The sequence below is a fragment of the Apis florea genome, unplaced genomic scaffold (assembly GCF_048593485.1).
Source record: "Apis florea isolate Af1SG1 unplaced genomic scaffold, ASM4859348v1 contig_2274_pilon, whole genome shotgun sequence".
NCBI lineage: Eukaryota > Metazoa > Arthropoda > Insecta > Hymenoptera > Apidae > Apis > Apis florea.
The window spans coordinates 1,363,239-1,384,728 of record NW_028256550.1 but is presented as its reverse complement, the minus strand read 5'-3'; the positions used below and the strand labels follow the sequence as shown (position 1 = coordinate 1,384,728).

Here is a 21,490-nt window from a genome sequence, read left to right as displayed (position 1 = left end):
CCTTTCTCAGCGTGCGTCCTGCACGTCATTTATCGAGTATTTTCCATTCGTTCAACCGTGTGTGCACGTGTGTGTACAGTCACGATGAAAAGCATTGGCAAGTTTTTAATTACGCATCTAAATAATGCGTAAATAAAACGAGAAGAAAAAACACAACGATATTCAATTTTTTGTGAAATTGTACGGGATTTATGATGTATTATTTTTGTAGGATGTATAAATTACATTTCAATTAATTGAGTAATAGAGAAAAATCATAAAGATGTACAATAATAGCGATTTTTATTGAAACGAAAATATTGCTTGAACGAAATATTATAGATTCACTTCAGAAAACTTATTTTTCTCTATGCCATGAATGAAATTTTTGTATTGTTGTAATAAGTACGGATTCAATACTATTTAAATGTTTATTAGTATATTTATAATGTGACTATTTTAAAAAAAAAAAATATGAGAATGTGGAAAATGAAAGCTTTAGAACGTAGAATTATAATAAATTTATTTAATAAAGAAAATTCTGCTAGGAAATAAATAGAAATAAATAGAAGATGTTGTGAAATTAAAAGCATAATTAAACGATTTTCTAATATAGAAAACGTGATTCGAGAAATTGAACGAAGAAAAAGAAAAATTATTAACATTGTGAAAAAAATCCTATGAGTAATTATTTTAATAAAAGCATTCCTTTTATATTCGTTGAATATTAATGTCGTGAATCACAAAGTAAAAATTAAATCAGTAACATACAAGTATTAAAACAAATATTGATTATTAGCTATTATAAAATTATAAATAGTTTTTGTTTTACAAGAAAATTAATTATTATTGCATATTTATTATTTTTCTTTATTGTGTAATTAATTGATATTATAAATCTTATGATTACAATTATTTATAGAAAAATTAATTTTTTTTTATGTAATATGTAATTAAAATCTAACTGTGCCATTGGTTTTTTGTTCGTGATTATATATATGATGAAATTATATAATTGAAATATATTACATATTACATTAAAGTAATTAGAAAATGGATGAAAACTAAACTTTATTTTCAGGCAACAAAGTTTTGAATAGTTTTTTATATATATGTATAAATGTTCTCTCAATTTTTCTTTGAATTAAAATCATTGCAAAAAAAATTCATTTCGAATTCAATCATCAAACCATGCAAATTACATTATAGTGTGAATAAGTAGTATGAATAAACTACTATAGAGGATTAAAAAATATTCTAATATAATTGTGTATTAAAAAATACATTTTTCTTGTGTTTATTTTGTAATATTCATGCAGCATAATAGCATAAACGCATTTTTTTTATTTTTCATAATAAATTAATAATTTTTTTTATATTTATGTCATACATTTTGTTTTACAATGTGTACGGTTCAACTAAAAAATTCTTTGTTTATTTGCATTTTTATGAGTTGTTTTTTTTTTAAATTTTATATTATTGTTACATCTATTGAAACAAAGAAATAAAAAATAAATAATGGATAATTGTTTATTCGCATTTTAGTTAATATTATTACGAGTTTTATTTATTTCGTCTCTGTTGTTCCATGTTTTGTATCACAACATCCATTCATGATACTCATCTTTTAATTATTTCCCTATTTGAAATTTCACAAACGGAATATATTTTCTTTTATCTTTATTTCTCGGTCGGTACGAAGTTAGCATGGGGAATATACGTATATATGTATGCGAATGACGACAATGAAAGACAAAGAAAGAGTAGTCAAAGAGCTGTAGGGGAGAGAAGTAGCAGTGAAGAGAAGAGAAGAAGGGAGAGAAGAAAGAATGAAAGTAAAGCAAAAGAGAAAGTAAAAAAGAAAACCAGATTGTATGATGGGGAAAGAAAAGTAAATTGAAACTTGTACTTATGTCCAGCTTTTCAATTTTCCAGACGGCAAAACTTTATGAAATATCTTCAAACTATAACTTTACGATGAATATAAATATACACATAGGATAATACGAGAATTTATTAAGTTTCGTTAACATCTTGAAATATAGGATTTTTCACGATTCCTTATTTATACAAATTTGTCGAGACGACATCCAATAATACATTTGATTACGAATTTCTTTGAAATTCACTAAAGAAAAAAAAATTCCCTAGATAATAGATCAGATTAATACTTATTTTTGTAAAATATACAGTTTGCTTATTTGTCAGATTTTTAAATCTTTTAAATTCATCAATTGATAAATAAAATACACAATACGATAAATAAATATTATAGAATATTATTAGAGAGGATGCGGAAAATATCTTTGCAATGTTGCAATAAGTATGTCACGTGAAACGTTGTTCGCTATCAAGCTAACGCGAGCTAACCACTCAAATGATCCTTGGTCTCGATCCTTTAGGCAACCTTCTTGCTATGTGACTGTCGTAACTCGGCTGCTATATTCGCTGGTAACTTGATAGTTGAAGCTTGGCTGCACAGTTTGGAGCACATTGCTCCGACAACCTCTATTGTTTCTGACCAGTTTATCGTAACCCAACACTTATTGTGCATTCTGCGCCACGTTGGTTTTGCTCTCTTGGTAGCTAGATGACCTGTTCGCTGCCCTGCCTACTGCTTGCCTGCCAGCTTGCCCGTCTTTCTGCTTGTCTGTCTACCTATACCCTCTGTCTAAATTTCACAATCGATTATTTTATCCTACATTTTTTAAATAATATTTTCTTTTATTTTTTTTTTTTTTTTTCGTCTGCTCGTTTTTCCCATATTTCGTTATTCCGACATAATAAATCACAATATTATGTTATTGTGTTGAATCCATTATCTCAGACGATGTAGTGGATTAATATTAAGGATATTTTTATGTAATCCAATTTGTGGACTGGAATTTCTTTACAGTTTTAATCTTATTACTACTATTACTTAATTTTTTTATAGAAGATTTTATATATAAAACTAGTAATTTAATTATTTGGTAATTATCTGAATTATTATAGGACACGATTTTGATAATTTTGATCATCTTGAAATGTGTGAATTCTATTTATATTATTTATTCTATTTATTCTTTTATAGTATATCTGTGATAATAAATGTAATAAAGTCTTATTATAGTTGAATATGATACATTCTTTTAAGCTTTTTATATAAATCACAATAATTATATGAAATTAAATAAATTCTTAAATATATGATTAAATAAATACATTCTTTAGCCTAATATTAATTTATTAAAAAATAAAATGTCTTAGTTTATCTTTTACTTTTGAGTTCTGAGTCATAATATTATGATTTTATGATCATATATTATATATAATATATATTTATGTAATACGATTAGTGAATCTTTATATTCTAATTTGATACTGACATCCATTTAATGTGATTTAATGGAAATAACAGGTTCTTACATGAGAGACATACAAAACTAGTAATTTAATTATTTTAAAAATATTTATAAAATGCACTTAAAATGTGTTCAGATCTTCTTTATGAAAAACATAATAATTGGTTATTTGGATTTAAAAAAAAAAAAAAATGAAGTCAGTGTAAAATTTCGTTTATCCATTACTTTTTGTCCGTTCATAAATCATTGAATTCCAATCGTTTCTTCTGTATTATGATATTCGATATATCTTGGACTGACCATCCTAATGGCCACATCATTAGGTTTTTTACTTTACAGGTTAAGTGTAGTTTTCAAATATTACATCTCTTTTTCATGGGATTTAGCTCTGAACAATTTTCTTCTCGTTCAGAAAATGGAAACAGCAATTGAAAAGTATTCGTTTTGATACATTAATAATGGAAATAATTAATAGAAAGGTAACAATGATTTTGCATACAGGAAAGAAAAGTTTTTAGATAGTTTCAATGCTTGTGAAAAATTTTTGATCAAATGTAATAATACTGTAGAATTCATTGAAATATAATTATAAAAATTAACTTTGTGACAGTTAAATTATTACAAGATAAAAGATTAATGAATATTATTTGATTTCAACGTATCGATTTCAATCGTGTAGCATCGTTCCAAGTTTCGAGTGTCCTTTGTTCTTTTGTTTTCTTCCGTGACACGTGTCGAATTTTACTCGCCGCTAACAATCGCGAAGATTCGAGAATGAATCGAAGATCTGTTTGTTACAATATGAAATTTTTTAAAAATGCTACTGAATATAAATGTTAAGTCAATATAATGTAAAATAGATAGAAAAGGAAATAACTTAAACTTTTTTTGTTATTGAGAATTTATCGAGAAATAAATTTTTTGAAATTATATTTGTAATTATTTAATGTTTACTGAAGTTTTTATTGTAATCATTTCTATTTTTCATTCTTTGTCTTTTGATAATAAATAATGAATAAAAGTTTAAATTATTTTTTCTGTACTTATTTCATATCAAGCCGAATATTCCAAATATTCTGTATTTATACAATAATATTTTACATCTCAAAATCTATAGTATATTTAATAAACTTTAAATTGTTGTATTTTACTGAAAATGTTTTAAAAGATAGAAAAGCTGTAAATATCTTAACAATTTGAAAGTCAAGTTGATTAACTTTTGAAAATTTTTTTTATTTTATTTTAATATATAACACGAACAGATTTAATTTTTTAAAAAAATTATTTTTTTGAAATCTGATGAATTTCACGTAATGTGATTTAGAAATTTAGACAGGCATAAATTATCATTTTGTTAATTTTTTTGGAGAAATTGAAACGGAAAAACGAAGTTATATACAAATTTATCTTGAGAGATTATTTATCGAATTCAATTTCTTTTCTTTCAATTTTATAATAATAAAAGAATCGATATGTAATATTTTTCAAAATGAAAAAATGAATTTTGTAAAATTAAAATTATAAAGAACTTTTTCTATTTTGGAAATTTTTCATCGAAGATGGTGAATCTAAAAATATGACAATTATTTCAAGAAGATATTATTAGTTCGGTGAAATCTTTCAGTATAATTGACCATTAAATATTAAGTGTAATCATAATAGCAGGGTGCAGAGTTTTCTTATCTAAACGAGATTCTTTACCAATTTATTACGACAATAATTTTAAAGATTGCATTCTGAAACAAAGCTTATTCTGTTGTTCATAATTCGAGGAAATATGATTATATTTTTATAAATTTTTAGATCTTTTGATTTTCGTCGAGAAATTTGAAAAATAAAAATTTATTTATAATTTTCAACCTAAAAAATATTGTATAAATTAGATTTCCTGTATTAAAATTGAAAGAAACACAAATTGGATAAACAATTGTCAAGATTTCATAAGTGTAACTTTTTTTCATGAAAATTAATAAAAAATTGAATTTCTTAACTCAAATTAGCAAAATGATTTAATACCTATCTTAATCTTATGTTATTCGTTTTATATCACGTTTGAATTTTATTTCTTAAATATCTAAGTGAAGAAAAATTCGATCATTTCGAAATAATCTAGTAAATCAAGAAAATTGATTTTTCCTTTCATTTTTTATTTATCTTTTTTATTTTCAATTATTTTATTTTATTTTTAAACCATCATAAATATTTATTCATCCCAAATAGTTACTTCCTTTCATCACAAACATCTGACGTGATCGGATGCTCTAATGATCGATAATAATTCTTTCTTCGTGCGTGACTAATAAATTAATATTTAAATTAATCGCAAGATTAGTTAATCAAAAAAATTTTTCAAAGAGGAATAGCAATGAATTTTTTAATTGTACTTGAATTATTGAAACGTAAACTTGTACATGTACCATGTACATTAAAGGTAACTACCGTGCGTGCGGTGGTGCAATCAGCTACGATATTGTAATATAACCGGTGCCGGAACTTGACAGTGACGTCAAGAATATAGGTCAAGGGGGTATCCTATCTCCCGATGTTTACTATCGCTTTACGATATTATTAATTATCTATTTTTAGATTTTTATTTGTTTTTTCTTTATTTTTTTCTTGTAAATATTCCAAGCACAGCAATATTCGATTTCATCTTCTTTTATGTTCTATTTCTAAGAAACTTCAACTGAAATAAGAAATCGTACAACAATTTTTATAGATATATTCTATTTCGTTTAATCCTTTCTTTGTTAATCTGAAAATTCATCTTATTTTTCAATTTTAATGCTTAATTCGATAACGTTATTTTTTTCATTGTCCAATTCAAAATGCGTTAATAAAATTGAAGTATTGATTATCAATAATCTTATATTGATAATTTACGTAAATATAATAATTCTTTTTTCTTTTTTTTTTTCTCTCTTTAAAAAAAGTTCCTTTTAACTGTATAATTTTACTTTGCATACATATTATATATTTTTACAAAATTAATTGGAAATTGATCAGAAAAATATGAGAAAAAAAATATATTTATTCATATGTATCTGTCAGAAATAAAAAAATATAATCCGAATGTTGTTGTTCGATACTTATTTATTATCGACTTTTTAATTTAATTTCAGTTCACAACGAATTGAGATAAAACACAACGGAAGAGAGTAAAAAAAAAAAAAAAAAAAAACGTAAAACTGAATTAAAAATTGGAATATTAATCCTTGATGCGGAATATAATTTCAATCATATCTCTTCGTTTCGATGTCACATCACGCTGCTTCGTAACAGCTGCCATAAGCATTCCCGATTTTCATGAGTACACATTGTACATAGATCCATTTACTTGCGCGTTCACGCTCGACTTGTTCGCAACTCGATACACCCGTATTTAATATCACCCTACAAACGTGATACATACACTCCTGTACTGAGTGACTCGTTACTATCGTTTAGCCCTGCAATGTCAAAGCATCCATTTAAAGGTATCGACCATTGACCGGCTGTTCCAAAGACAGTCTTTTTTGAAAACGATCGTGTTACGTAAATTTTATTAATCTACCACGTGATACGTGGGGGTTGATATAAATATTGCTTCAATAAATACATCGTCACGTTAGTTTTCCTTTGATCCAAATAAATGTGTAAAATAAAGAGTACAAGGATTTGTGATTAATTTTAAAAAAAAAAACGACAACATAGGAAATAGAAAACAGAATAAAGCTTGTTCGTTAGAAAGTTTTCTGATGAAAATTCATTATTTTAAGTTAAAACGATGTCGATGGCCATTTGTAATAATTTTTTTGTAATAAGTAATTTATTTTAGATTTTTACCCTAAAATGATTATCTTTAATAAGATAAATCGTTTGGTATTTAAAAATCGTATCTCTGATATTGAAATTTGTAAAAATGAAATTGGTTATTTGATTTCTGAAGTGGTTCGTATTAAATTGCTCTAGGGGAGGGTATTATGGAATTTATGAAAGCAAAAAAATAAATTGATTTACTCTAATGAATTCATACATTCAATTTTAATATCATTTAAATTTTGTATAAAATTGTAAAATTGTTATATAGTATATTATTAAGTTTCTTTTCTTGTTATAACTTCGATATTTTTCGTAGAAATAGTTGCATTTATATTAATTCATGTAATATGAATGATTGCAAATAGAAGTGGTTTTAGATTGCTATAATTTACTTAATATAAACTATATTTAATAATGTATAATATGTCTAATTACATTTAATAATATTTTTGTGAATATAAAAGATGTCCTCTTCTAAACAATAATGCGCATTCTATTTATTTTATCAGAATAAAAAATTGACACAATTTTATTAATTCAATTCAATATCTATAAAATTAATATTATGAATTAATAATTTCATTTTTAAATTAATTTATAAATTGAATTACACGCGCTAACATTATATTTTCTGATAAGTTAATTTGATTGTAATTAATTGCTTACAAAAATATATATTTCAATAGGTTTTAATTAAACAATTAAAATACTAAGATCAGAAATATGTTTTTTGATTAAAAAATTCTGAAAATATTTTTGAAAAAAAGTCTAAATATATTTTTTTTATAATTCTTATACAACATATATCTTTAAAAATACAAGAATATTCTATATGTTATCTGTTGTGCTATATGCATGCTATATAGGACATCAAAAGTATTAAGAAAGCTATCTTACAAGGAAATATATATGAATTGTTCTAACAAAGTTGGAACGTCTAAAAAGATTTATATAAGAAATAATTTTAAATAACATTTTCTTTTGAAAAAACTTTCATTACGGCTTTTTTAACTAAATTATTAACAAATAATACTACCAATCACGAAGCATGTAGCCTAATCGAGCCGCGACAATAGTGTTGGCTACGTGCTATCACCGAGCACAAACAAGTTCAAGCAACATAGAAGAAAAAATGTTAATGAATCTGATTTCAATAAAAATTGTATATGTAGACTATAATAGATTTGGTGCAGAACAATTTATATTTCGATAGAAAATATCTTTGAAATTAATGTGTGAAATTAATCCTCAAGTTTTCACTATTTTTTCATATTTTATATACAATTTCAACTGAAAATATTTTTTATTAATGAATGATTTGTTAGAAATATATATATGAATTATATAAGTAATTTAAAAAATATTTCTGGTGAATTAAGTAAATTGGAAAGAAAAAATTAAAAACATAATTAATTGCTATTTTAAAGGAATTTCAAATATTTTAAACGATAAATTTCTAATAACCGATAAATGAGCTATAATACTTTTAAAATAAATTTAGGAATTATTGTATATTTTTAAAGTAAATTGATGAGAATTAAAGGCGTGTCGTTTAATGTTAAAATCATGTTTCGAGATATTTAACATTGAAACTTTCCTTTATAAAAATCGTTATATTTATAAGATTTAAATCAATATAAATTCAAATGAATTCAATGATAAATAATGATAAACTTTATTCCTAAAATATGAAATAATATGATATAAAAAAAATTAATTTTTTAATTCCATTAAAAAATGATTTTGAATATCTTTATTCCGAATATTTTCTCATTACATACATAAAAAATAATAAAATAAAAAATAATTATATGTGTACAATATCTTATTAAATGTATATTTAAGTAATAAATATAAAGTAGTAAAAACAGACATAAGAATTTTTATTTTAATTTAATATCAAATTATAGTTATCAATAATAGAAGAAATATTAAAATTTAATTTTTAATAATATTTAATTTTCACACTATTTTTTTTTTATCCAAAAATGATATAATAAACTTTTAATGTCTTGAATCTTGGTATTTTTTAATATAAGTGCAATCATTTGTAAATAATGTAAAAAATTAAGATTAACGTGTCATTCATTTTGATCACGAATTCGCATTACGCATCAATGTTAATAATAACATTAAAAATGCGAAATATATTATTGAAAACTATTAAAATAAGAATAAATTTCTTTGAAATTATCTTTTTTCTGTTTTAAAAAATATTAATTCGAAAAAAAATATTTTTCCATTTAATCTCTTCGTATCTCAGTGAATTATTGCAGTACAATGTTAAACAATTTAAATATAATATAAATTAAGATTAAATTTGTACATCATAAAATTTGCATAAAATGGAAATATCTCGAGAAACGTCCATAATTCGAAAAACTCCTCATTTTAAGTTATACACCATAATTATATCATGCAACGACACGATCATTCTCTATATACAGAATTTTAGGGATGGGTTTAAAGACTCTGCAAATACGAACAAAATTTTTATGCAAAAATATCCGTTGAAGCTTACTTTTTATAAGCAATTATAAGCGATTCATGAATCAACGTGAATCAGAATCAGATAAGGGAGCCAGCAACTATAAGTATTGAACGACATCTTTGTTCAATATCGCGAATTTATCGAGCCTACACACATATACGTTACCAAGCTATGCGTACAAGTTCCTACTTGTTAGGTTTACCTAATGAGATTTAACAGTTATCCAATTATCTAAAGTGCTTTCCCGATGGTCGCTTCAGTTCCTATCAATCAAATTTCCCTTCGGCTACCGGCCGGTTCGATTTCGAGGCTCTGCGTATTTAATTTCACGAATTAATTCACCGCGTAAACACATTACGCATGAAGTAATGCGATCGATCTCTTAACAAAATGTTAAAATTTCATGAACTATTTGCAAACTTAATAATCGCATCGAGTCGTATCGCGATATCTGTAAAAATCAGTTTTTCAATAAAATCCAACGAGTTCATCAAATGAATTTAATCAAAAATTTTATCGCGTTATCGCGTTGATACAAAGTTATTACATTATAAATTATTTCGTTTAAAAATTTTTTAATCGTTTTTTATCCGATATTGAAACATTTCATCATACTAAAATTGTCGATTAATTCTAATAGATACTACAATTACAGAAATTATAGTTTATTATATATACGACTAGAAAAGAAACTTTAATTCTTTTAAGATGATTAATTTGAATTATTTTTAAAAATAACCTATCTCTTCTAAAATCATCTTATGTTATTTTCTGCGCAATCGTTATCCTCCATATTAATTTTTTTTTTTTTAAATATATCATATAATTCGAATTATTAATCACTCACTTTCATTATTTCTTTTCATCTTCCTTTCAACATGAGAATATTTTACGCGAATTTTTCAATATCAAATAACTCCCTCATACGTATACATATACATACATATACCACACATATAAAGCAGCTTCTATATACATACATAGTTTTTTCTTGTTTGGTCGGGGCATAGAAAACGGAAAGCAATCATTCGGGATTTTATCCCAGATTATGTAGTATGAGCGTAAGAGTGGAAGCTTAGCGATTGAGAGTTTCGTTAAGAAGGGTCTGAGCGAAAAAAAGTAGTAAAGGAGAGAGAGAGAAGCTCTTCGATATGTGGAGAGTGGAGATCGATTATACTGGATTAAATCTAAAACCCTTATTTACGCATGGAAGCCAGCTTCGCTAGTTCTTTTCCATTCCTTTATATGATTCATTTACAAATGTTTGTCAGTTTGGTATGGCAGGTATGATATGTATGTTATCGTGTCAGGGAATCTGCGACAAGCACATAAGTACGTAGTACACGCGCTGCACGCGTGTTGAATCAAACGAGAGTATCTAAATATTGTATCAACTCGATGTCACTTTTTATTCGTAACTTAATACGATAAATTAAGAAACTAAAACGAAAGCCAATGCTCGTTCCAAAAACCAATCAATATAAACGATCCTTTCAATTCATAATTTTTAGAATAACTTTTCTTCCTTCCTCCATTTTTTTTATTATACACGTCCAAAAAAAACCTGTGTATACGAGTAAGAAAATGATAGGTTAGAATATGATGTTTAGACATATATATATATATATATATATATATACATATACGTACTCGATGTTACTTCTTATTCGTAACTTAATACGATAAATAAAAAACTGAAACGAAAGTCAATGCTCGTTCCAAAAACCAATCAATATAAACGATCCTTTCAATTCATAATTTTTAGAATAACTTTTCTTCCTTCCTCCATTTTTTTTATTATACACGTTCAAAAAAAACTTGTGTATACGAGTAAGAAAATGATAGGTTAGAATATGATGTTTAGACATATATATATATATATATATATACATATACGTACTCGATGTTACTTCTTATTCGTAACTTAATACATTAAATAAGAAACTGAAACGAAATGCTCGTTCCAAAAATCAATCAATATAAACGATCCTTTTAATTCACAATTTTTAAAATAACTTTTCTTCTTTTCTCCATTTTTTTATTATACACGCACAGTGAAAACCTGAATACGCGAATAAGAAAACGATAGGTTAGAATATGGCGTTTAAACATACGTATACATGTATACATATTCGATGTCACTTTTTATTCATAATTTAATACGATGAATAAGAAACTGAAACGAAAGTCAATGCTCGTTCCAAAAACCAATCGATATAAACCTTTCAATTCACAATTTTTAGAATAACTTTTCTTCCTTCTTCCACTTTTTGTATTATGCACGCACAAAGAAAAACGATAGGTTAGAATATGACGTTTAGACACATATATACATACGGTGATGAAACATCGTAAGAAAAAAGATGATTAAGAAGGGAAAGTTTCAAGCCACGGCGGACAGATGGTGAAAATTTGATGTTCACGATACGCGAAACTTTATTTTCTTTGGTCGAATTCGATGAACACGAAAGCAACGTGCCGTAACCAAATATAACATCCCCCTAACGGGATTCAGCCGCGTCAAGTTTCGTAAAGCCTCCGCTAATCGTATTTGGGAGCTGTTCGGCACGCCCGGAAACCAAGTTAAACGGGAACAGAGCGGCGCATAACGCACGCGGCTTCGTTTTCCACGTATATGCAAAACGTTCGTTCTCGTTTGGACAATCGATACGATCAAAGCGAGGAAATGCGCGTTGCGTGGCGTTTTGCGTCGCATCGCATCGATCATTAATAAAAAAGAGAATTCTGGTTTCAGGGGGAAGGGGGAAATGCAACCGGGATAAATCGAAGTGCGAAACGATGCTGCAATCGATACGCGAATTACAGAACAACGAGGTTAAGCTTCGTTTTGGGTATCACAAATTTTGGAATTTTTTTTTTTTCTCGATGTGCGTGTATATATATAAACTTAAAATCACTTTTTAGTTTTCGTTGCTTGGAGATTTATCTTCGAATATTGGTATTTTACAAATCATATATTTCTAATAAGGTTAGTTTCATCGCTTTAATGAATCAATAAAGGTGGAACGATACTTCGAATTGAATTTGAATTTGGTTTAGATTAATTTTATATGTTTAATTTAATTCGGATAATTAACTTGATATTTGAATATTTGATTGTAGTAAGTTTTCCGGTTTGGTCTAAATTAAATTAACTACGTAGATATTTCTGTATCTTTAATTAAACAGCAACGTGACCATCTAATTAAACTAACCTGTACACAGTGCTGCAAACATAACCTTTCACAATATAAGTATGTGTTACCAATCCTAGATGTTCCTAAAATTTCTGAAAATTTAATAACACAAGTTCAAACGGATCGTAAATATAGAAAATTTTTAGCTCGAAATAAAATCCAAGAGTATTATACGATATTAGCAGTAAAAAAAGAGATTGCTACCGAGATTTCGATGCTTTTGGATTTTATTTTCGAACTCGAGGAATCCTACTAAAAGAGTAAGCAAAAATCAAACGCTTCGATGCTTCTGAACGAAGTTTAATCGATTGCTCCTTTAAACATGTATATATATATATATATCGACGATCGATGTTTTAATCCTTCCGATTCTCGCATTTCTGTGCCGCTTCAACGATTCTCTCTCTTGTCGGTATGCGGCTGGATATCGCCGAGACGGATTCTATGGGTGGATGAAAATCGAACTCGATCCCTTTCCCGCAAAGCTAATTACATTCGTACAAGCGTTAATAGTCCCAGCAGTATTAATCCATAAACAACGTTACGGTTAGATTGGATATCCAATCTGATCTGCCAGAAAGCGACGAATCTTGTTTCGTGCGGCTGTTCCGATCAATTATATACACCGTTACGGGAATCGTAAAAACGACGAAAAAACGGAGAGGGGGAGGGAAAATCATTTTTTCAAATTCGATCAAAGTCGATAAAATTTATAAAGTATTATTATTATTTACACCTGTAAATGTAAATGCTGATATAAAAAGTAAGAGTTTTTGAGAGTGTTTTGAAAATGGAGAAAAATGCAATGAATTGACGAGATCTTGTTTTTTTTGAAATCTTTATATCTTTTTATAGATAAGGATTTGCTTAAAATTTCACGGTGTTAATACTTTAACTGGGTACTTTCAGCACAGTCGATCGCTCTAAACGAAAAAAAAAAAAAAAAAAGGAAAATATTTTACTCAAATTAAATCGTAATACTAGACGATATAATTCTGATTATTTTATAAATTACAAAAAACGTACAAAGTAAGAAATCTCAAAATTTATATTAAAACTTCAACCCTATATTCGTCAACGTTTTGTTCAACGCGCCTTTTTCTCGAGGAACTGGACAAAGTAGAAGACTTATCCATGTTAGGGAAAGTTCACGAAAATATACTTTGAAAGAGACTCGAATAATAGTAAAAATGAAACTAAACTTTTAGGACAAAAATAGGATAAAAAGTAAAAGCATGCCAATCGACGAAGTATGCATTTTATAATCAACGATCAAGAAAAATAAAATGAAAATAAGTATACACGTTCTAATTTTAAATTATTATATCGAAGTGATATTCTATTTTGAAAGATTTTTTTTTTATTGTATTCGATATTAGCAAAAATTAACATGTTGTTTATACATCCGTCTCTGGCTATAATTTTAGTATGCAATTTATAAACCACACCTGCAGTTAAAGAGTTAAAGAGTATCTTTTCAACTACAAATACACCTAATCTATACGAGAACATGCTTGTTTTAACCTTCATCCTTTTTTTTTGAAATGGTTATTTTTCCTTTTCCTTTTTCTGTCTAGCGATATTTATAAAATGATAAATTTTGCATAATATTTACAATACTCGCCTATTATTTACTCTAAAATTATAAACATAATCAATTAAAACGATTATAATATTGAGAATGAAATGTAATAATTCTAATTAATTAATAAATTTTATTTTTATTTAAATATAAAAAATCGAAATTTACGATCGAAAAAGAAAACGTATAAAATCGCTTCTTTCAATGAATAAATCATAAATAATTAATTATAACTGATTTTTTCCGGTATTTCCACCGTCTCGAATCATTTTAAGGTGTTGTCGTTCGACGTGTTTTTTTTTCTCTCTCTCTCGACGCAACTTCTATTATTTTATGGATCGTTTAACGGCGACATGCATATTACGAGATTAAAACTGTACAATTACAAATTAGCCAAGTAGTTAAGGTAAGTTATAGAAAGTGAAATAAATTGATCGATGTAACCATGATAAATATTTAATACATATGTATTATTTATTATCACGTAAAATATTTAACTTAAATCCGATTAAAGTAAAATATTTGCACAAGATTTTATTTCCTTCAATTTCTCTTAAAATATCCATTTTAAAATTCTCCTCAGTTTTAATAATCCGTCTGTAATATAAAATGGCGTGGCGAGCCATGAATACGTCCGTTCCATTTTATTGATACAGAATATATATATATATATATACATATCTTATAGTTGTCAAGTTATTCTAACTGACAGCTATCTACCGAAGCGTAGAAAAAGATATCGAGACAGATATCTGTGTATAAAACTTGTCCAAAATCAATGCTCCCGTTTAAAGTTTAAAATCACTATTTGATTTATCTCGCCTAATTAACATATTAAGCACAATGATCGTAATAAATCTCAATTTCAATTTTCTTTCCATTTTATTCAACAAACATTTTTTAAAATTTTATTCCAATTTTTCATAAAAAAAAAAAAGCTTGAAAAATATTGATTTTCAAATAATAATTGTCGCAGTTACATTATCTTTATTAATGTTCAATATTACATTGATCGAAAATGATTTGATTCCAATTGATTGTCCAGTTGATACCAATTTTTCATAAAAAGAAAAAAAAAAAACTTAAGAATTTTTGATTTTCAAATAATAATTCTTACTGGTGAAACGCAAACATTAGTTGCAGTTAGTTACATTATCCTTGTTATTGTTTAACATTGAAAATGATTGCGAACGATCGATGCGAATGAATTGTGACGATCGAAATTCTAAACGAGGGCGAGGAATTTGGATCGTGATATTAAGCAGTGCATGCAGCATCGGGTATTGATTGAATAGGATGCCACAGGAGGTGAGTAGCAAGAAGGAAGAAAACGTGGGAGGGACGGAACGAGAGTCGGCTATCGGAAGAGGGTGCGGCAAAGGGGACAAAGAAAGGATGATATTTTGCTCGCTGGCTGTTAATCATTGTCGTTTGGCCCGAAAATCGAATTTTTCATGGAATGGAGGAGGAAATACATTCACGATCGTATTTTCATCGATTATAATTTACGTCTCTTTTTATTCTTCTTTTTATTGTTATTATTATAGCTTACATATATCTAGTTCGAAGACAGCATGAAATGATGAAGCGTTTCTTAGAAAAAGTATTTGATAAATATATTTGAAATTATAAATGATATTTTCAATCAAAATGATTAATTTCCTTTTTCAAATACTTCGTTTTTATCTAAAATTCTTTTTAGATTCTAAACAAACAAAGAAACGTAATTCCAATTGAAATAAATTTCCTCCAAATCTAATGCATACATATATATTGAAACCTATTGATTTTCAAAAATTTCTAATAAGTTGTGGAAAGCTTTATACTTAAATAAATCAATTATATTCATATGATAAATATTTATTAAAGATTTGATCAAGAAATGATCGAGAATCATTTAATTTTATGCATTCAAACAGATATGAATAGTACGTTTTTGATGAGCATATAAATAAGATATATAATAAGCGATTCTTAAAATTCATGAATGTTTTTATCAAAAACGTTATAGCGATGGTTATTTACCAAGCATAATGATGATTTATGATCTTTTTCTTTTAAAGATGATAAATGATGTTTCGTGACTGCGAAGAGATGATAAATGGTGGAAAAAGTTGAAGACTATGTTTCAAAAAAATTACAGGAATTGGATATTGGAAAGATCATTTGGAAAAGAATTGTATCGATATCGGCTATTGATATCGATAAATATTTTTCGAAATAAATAAAAATTCCCGAAATTTTGTTTTCAAATCAATCATTTGCACATCAAATATATATATATATCGTATAATATTGACGTGCACGGTTAAAATATTTCATCCCTCTGACTAATAACATTGAATCTCAGTAAAAAAAAAAAAAAAGTATAAAAGTCTTATTTTTAGACAACATATCCCCATTCTTCTTATCTATTTCCAAATATTTCGAATATAAATAAAACGTTCTCGTGTATCAATTTTGCTTCTTTATCATTCTTTATTCGTATATATAAATCTATCGTACAAATTGCTTTCGTAAATTCGATTAAATCGAATCTCACGTGTTTCGTATTCATATTGTGAAAAAAAAAAAAAAGAAAGACAAGCAAATTTATTCACAACACGTTCCAACCGTCCAAAACGTTCATTCATCGTTGACCCGTTTTCATACGAATTTTGCGCACGACACATCTCGCATTCGCAAAGAGACATGCATCTCTCCTCTGCATCGCTTCTTCGAAACATCGAAACGAGTTAAAAAATTTCTACTCAACTTTTCGATAATACGCGAGACGATTTTCTGGCCGAACCTCGAATCGAAACGAGTCGAACCGAGGGGACGAATCTCGAGGGGTGAGTCATCGGTGGAACCCCGCAGAAAACTTTCTTCCCGAGGAATGTCTTGGAAGAGGGTTTGCGGTGAGTCATCGAGATGGACCAGATCGCCTCGATTCGATTCGTTTCATGTGAAAGGAGAGGGTGGGTGAACAAGGCCGACACAATTATATATATATATATACATACATACACGAGTTTTGTGAAATTTTGTGAAATAAGCGGCTCTCGATTTCGTCTCTCGATTCCGTTTCGAGTCGAGGAGGTAAAAGAATCGCGGTCCTCGGGGCTCAGGGTCGACCTCGTTCTATCGATTTGCCGGGGAAAGCCGAGCAGAAGCGAAAAAACATTCCGGGCAGCTGCGTTTCCCGTCGCGGAACCACCTGTACCGAATGATTTTCGCCCGTTTATCCTGTTTTCGAAACCGGAATCCGGGGAAAAAAACTTACCTCGGCCACGCTCTGTCGACAAGTATTAATCCAATTCGTGTTTAAGACGATTTAAATGTAATCAAATTTTTGGAATTTCTTTTTTTTTTTCGATACTCGATCAAAACGAAAACATTTCTCCGGGGATGTATTTGTTATAATCTCGGTGACTCCAGAGGGCACCACTTGGATATTTTTGAAATTTTTTTTATAAAGCGTGGAGTAATATGTTATTGAAAAAGATTAGATTCTTTTTATTTTTCTGAAAATAGAACTACATTTTAATCCGAGCGTTGATAGAGTCGTGGCGATTGAAATATTATTCTCAAAGTTTTTGTAAGCGTGGAATATGTGGAGTGAAATCAGCAAAGATGAGTTTGATTTTTCGTTTGATTAAATAACGAAATTGTTTCTAGTCGTTAAGAAATTGAGGATAGAGATAGAAGGGAAACTAAATTTGTTCAGTTGTTAAATTCGATTCTTTTTATGTCTTATTTCTGTAATCTTGATTGATTCAAAATGTTGAGATACGTTATTATTGACGAACAGGAATATTAAAGGGAGCGATGCATATTTGAAATATTTTTGATAATTTGGAATATTGAAATATTGGAAAAACTATTTATATTATTTGATTCGTAATAATAGATGATATGATAAATCATCTCTCGATAGATTAATAATTTTTATATTTTTATTGGGATATTAGAGTTCAAGATGAGTTTAAGAAATTAAGGGTAGAGAGAAGAGAAAGGTGAAAGACATCAAACGACATTTTATTGTGATAATTGCCCTGACGAATCGAAGATACATCTTGGTAATTTATTATTAAAATATCACAGAAAACGAAAATATAGACTTTAATATTCGACTAATTTACGCGAAATCATTTTATATTAATTAAGAAATTTACGAGTGCAGGAAATCGTTTGGAATTGTTGGTTCGCTGGAATGCAAAAGAGTTAATAAAAAAAACTTCGAAAAATTAACAAAATTAACAATAAATTATTGTTAGGCTACTCGAACTGTTGAAGATAAAAAGCTCACAACTTAACTCTGTCCTTTAACAATAACTTTAAAACAATTTATGCTCTCTTTTATTTCTTATTTTTCTGTGAAGATTTTTTTTATAAATAAATAATCTCGAGAACGAAAGGGGAAAAATATTTTATTGCACACATTTAAGCAGAAACTGAAAGAAAACATTGGAAACAAGAGAAAATATAAGATGGCGACGTAGCGTTAACCTCTTCGATCAATGGCGACCAATGTAAGAAGACACACCAAATAAATGCTTGTATCTAGATTTTCGACAGTTTGCAAAGGAAAAACCAAATTTTTTTCTGCCAAATGTAACATTCATTTATGTGCCTCGACGAAAATTACTTTTTCTCATTACGTCTCCAATGAAAGTTCAATAACTCTATACACTTTATAACGCGCAAATAAACAATTTATAATATATTTTATCTCGGTGAAATAAAATTTTTTTAAACACTTTTTTGAATTTTCAACTTGCCCACTTGAACGTAATTACAATTTGCATGTTTCGTACAACTGAAAAATCGTAATTTAACTGGCAAAGAGCCACCGCAAAATCTTTTTCCCAGGGATAACGATTGAATAATTCGTGGCCGAAAGGGTTAAACCCAGGGCGAAACGTCGATCCAGTTGCCATCCGTTCCTTCCGTCTAGAAATAGCCGTCGCTTGTAAAATATACACGCGCGCGCTTTTCGTTCAGGAGACCCTCCCTTCGTCCCTTCGTTTATCGTTTCGTATCACAGATTTGAAAATGCAAATATTTTCTCTTCTCCTCCTGCTTCCTCCTCCTCTTTTTTCTTTTTTTTACCTTCGGCTTAATTACGTCAGTTCTCGTAACAAGAACGATCTTCTTTCCCTCCTCTTCTTCCCTCCCTCAAATATGATTACCACGTAATCTCCTTTCTAGATTAATCAGCAGCTCCTTTACATGCTACGAGGTTGGCTATCAGAATGAAATTCTTTTTTCACCGCAAGTTTCCTTATTCGAGAGCATTTCTTCGAGATCCTTTTTTTTTTTTCAATCCCATGGAAATAATTTCGATCGTATTGGGATCGTACGAATGAAAAAGTTTTAAATGAAATTCTCTTCTCGCGATCGTCGCGTTTATGCAAATTAGCGCAGAACTTAGAAACTTACGATGAAATACTTTCGGCACAGTCGAAACGCAAAAAAAAAAAAAAAAAAAAAAAAAGAATATTTTACCAAAATCAAAAACGATATAAAATAATTCTGATTATTTTGTAAATTACGAAAAGTATACAAAGTAAGAAAGCATCGTGTAATAAAGCGTAAACATGCAATTCTTACCTAAAGGGAATTGGAAGAAGCAGAAAGCTTATGTTAGGGAAAGTTGACAAAAGTATACTTTGAAAGAGACTCGACCAGAACGAAAATAGGATAAGAAATAAAAAAATTATGAGAATTTTGACATGCATTTTGTGATCAAGAAAAATAAAATGAAAATAATATATACACATTCTAAATTATATTAAGTGATATTCTATTTTGAAAGATTTTCTCGTATTTGATATTAGATAAAATAGCAAAAATCAACATGTTGTTTATATACCTCTACAATTTTAGCACGCGGAATCGCAGTTAATTATAGCAATTGTTCCACGTGTTTCGAAAAGGAAGAAGAAACATTACGCAAGAAAGAAAAATAAAATGTACAGAGGTTTACTCGCTCAGCTTTCAGCTGTATTTACCAACCTCTTCTGATTTCCTCTTATTTTTATATTTCGACTCGATCCCCCCTCTTTCATTTCGCCGATAATTTCGATTTCTTCCTCGCATAATTTCCCAATTCTACTTATTTCTCTATTTCAATCTCGTAGATTGAATTTAGAATTTAATTGAAGATAGTTCTAAAGAGTGTACAAATCGTCAATTTCATTTAAGTTGAAATAAGTCGTAACATAGTAAAAGTACTGGAAAGTGTTTTTAGAAAAATAAAAAATTTTAGTTTAATAAAAAATATTTCTTTTACATTGAAAAGATTAAAGGATACGTTTTTAATAATCGAGATATTTTGCTTCACATCTTGCTTTATTTTTCGAGAATGGAACGGTGGTTGATAGCGAGCCAGAAAGAAGAGTCATCACGCGCATATTTCGTATCGACGTGTGACGCTCGCGGAGGAATCAAGTTTCGAAACTGGGAGACGAGGATGGAAACGTTTACGCGGTATTGAAACGTAGACGTTTCGATGGAAAATCGATTTCCCGTTGAGCCTCGTTCGGGATCGGTCGTGCCGTTATTATTCGTTGCTCCTTTGTTGCAGCCGTGGATCGATCGCCGTACACAATCGAACGAGCTTTAGAAATTTCCGTGTAAAGTTAACTCGTGACCAACTTGGAGCGCTCATTTACAACGAGGATCTCGCATTCGAGAGAACGAAGAGCCAGAGTTTTTGTCGTTTTTGTTGCCATTCTTATTCTCGAACGAACTGGTTGCTAGCCGCAAACTCAGTTTTCCCTTTATTCGCTTCGACTTTGTGTCAAAGTTTAAAATATAATTTATTATCAAAAAATAAAAAAAAGAAGAAATTCGATCGTTGAAAAAGTGAAAATAGAATTCGTGTTTATTCTAATTAATTAATTCCTGAATTAAATTTGACACAGCGTCTTCGTTATTATCATTATCCCGAACGTGAAAAGGTGATTTTGAAAAAATAAGTCGAAGAATTTCTTCGTTTGAAGCTTCTTTTTTGAGTAAATCAATAATTTTTTAACATAAGAAGAAAATTTAAGAATTCACCGATTACACGATTCTTTCAAAATTTTATTCTACGTTTTCTGCTTATTCT

General features: G+C 28.2%; 1 protein-coding gene and 1 long non-coding RNA gene across 3 annotated transcripts in view; one reads left to right on the top strand and one right to left on the bottom strand.

The window, feature by feature from the left end:
* tinc (transmembrane protein tincar) overlaps positions 1–21,490 on the top strand; it is a 50,612-nt gene that overhangs the window by 7,169 nt on the left and 21,953 nt on the right. The gene's annotated exons all lie outside the window — the stretch shown is intronic.
* On the bottom strand, positions 9,357–12,264 carry LOC116414686 (uncharacterized). 2 transcript variants are annotated; one of them, XR_004225237.2, is made up of 2 exons: positions 11,516–12,264; positions 9,357–11,179 (listed from the first exon to the last, which is right to left on the bottom strand). It is a non-coding gene; the product is annotated as an uncharacterized LOC116414686 (long non-coding RNA). The 2 variants fall into 2 exon arrangements; XR_015290693.1 differs by lacking the exon at positions 11,516–12,264 and adding an exon at positions 11,266–11,470.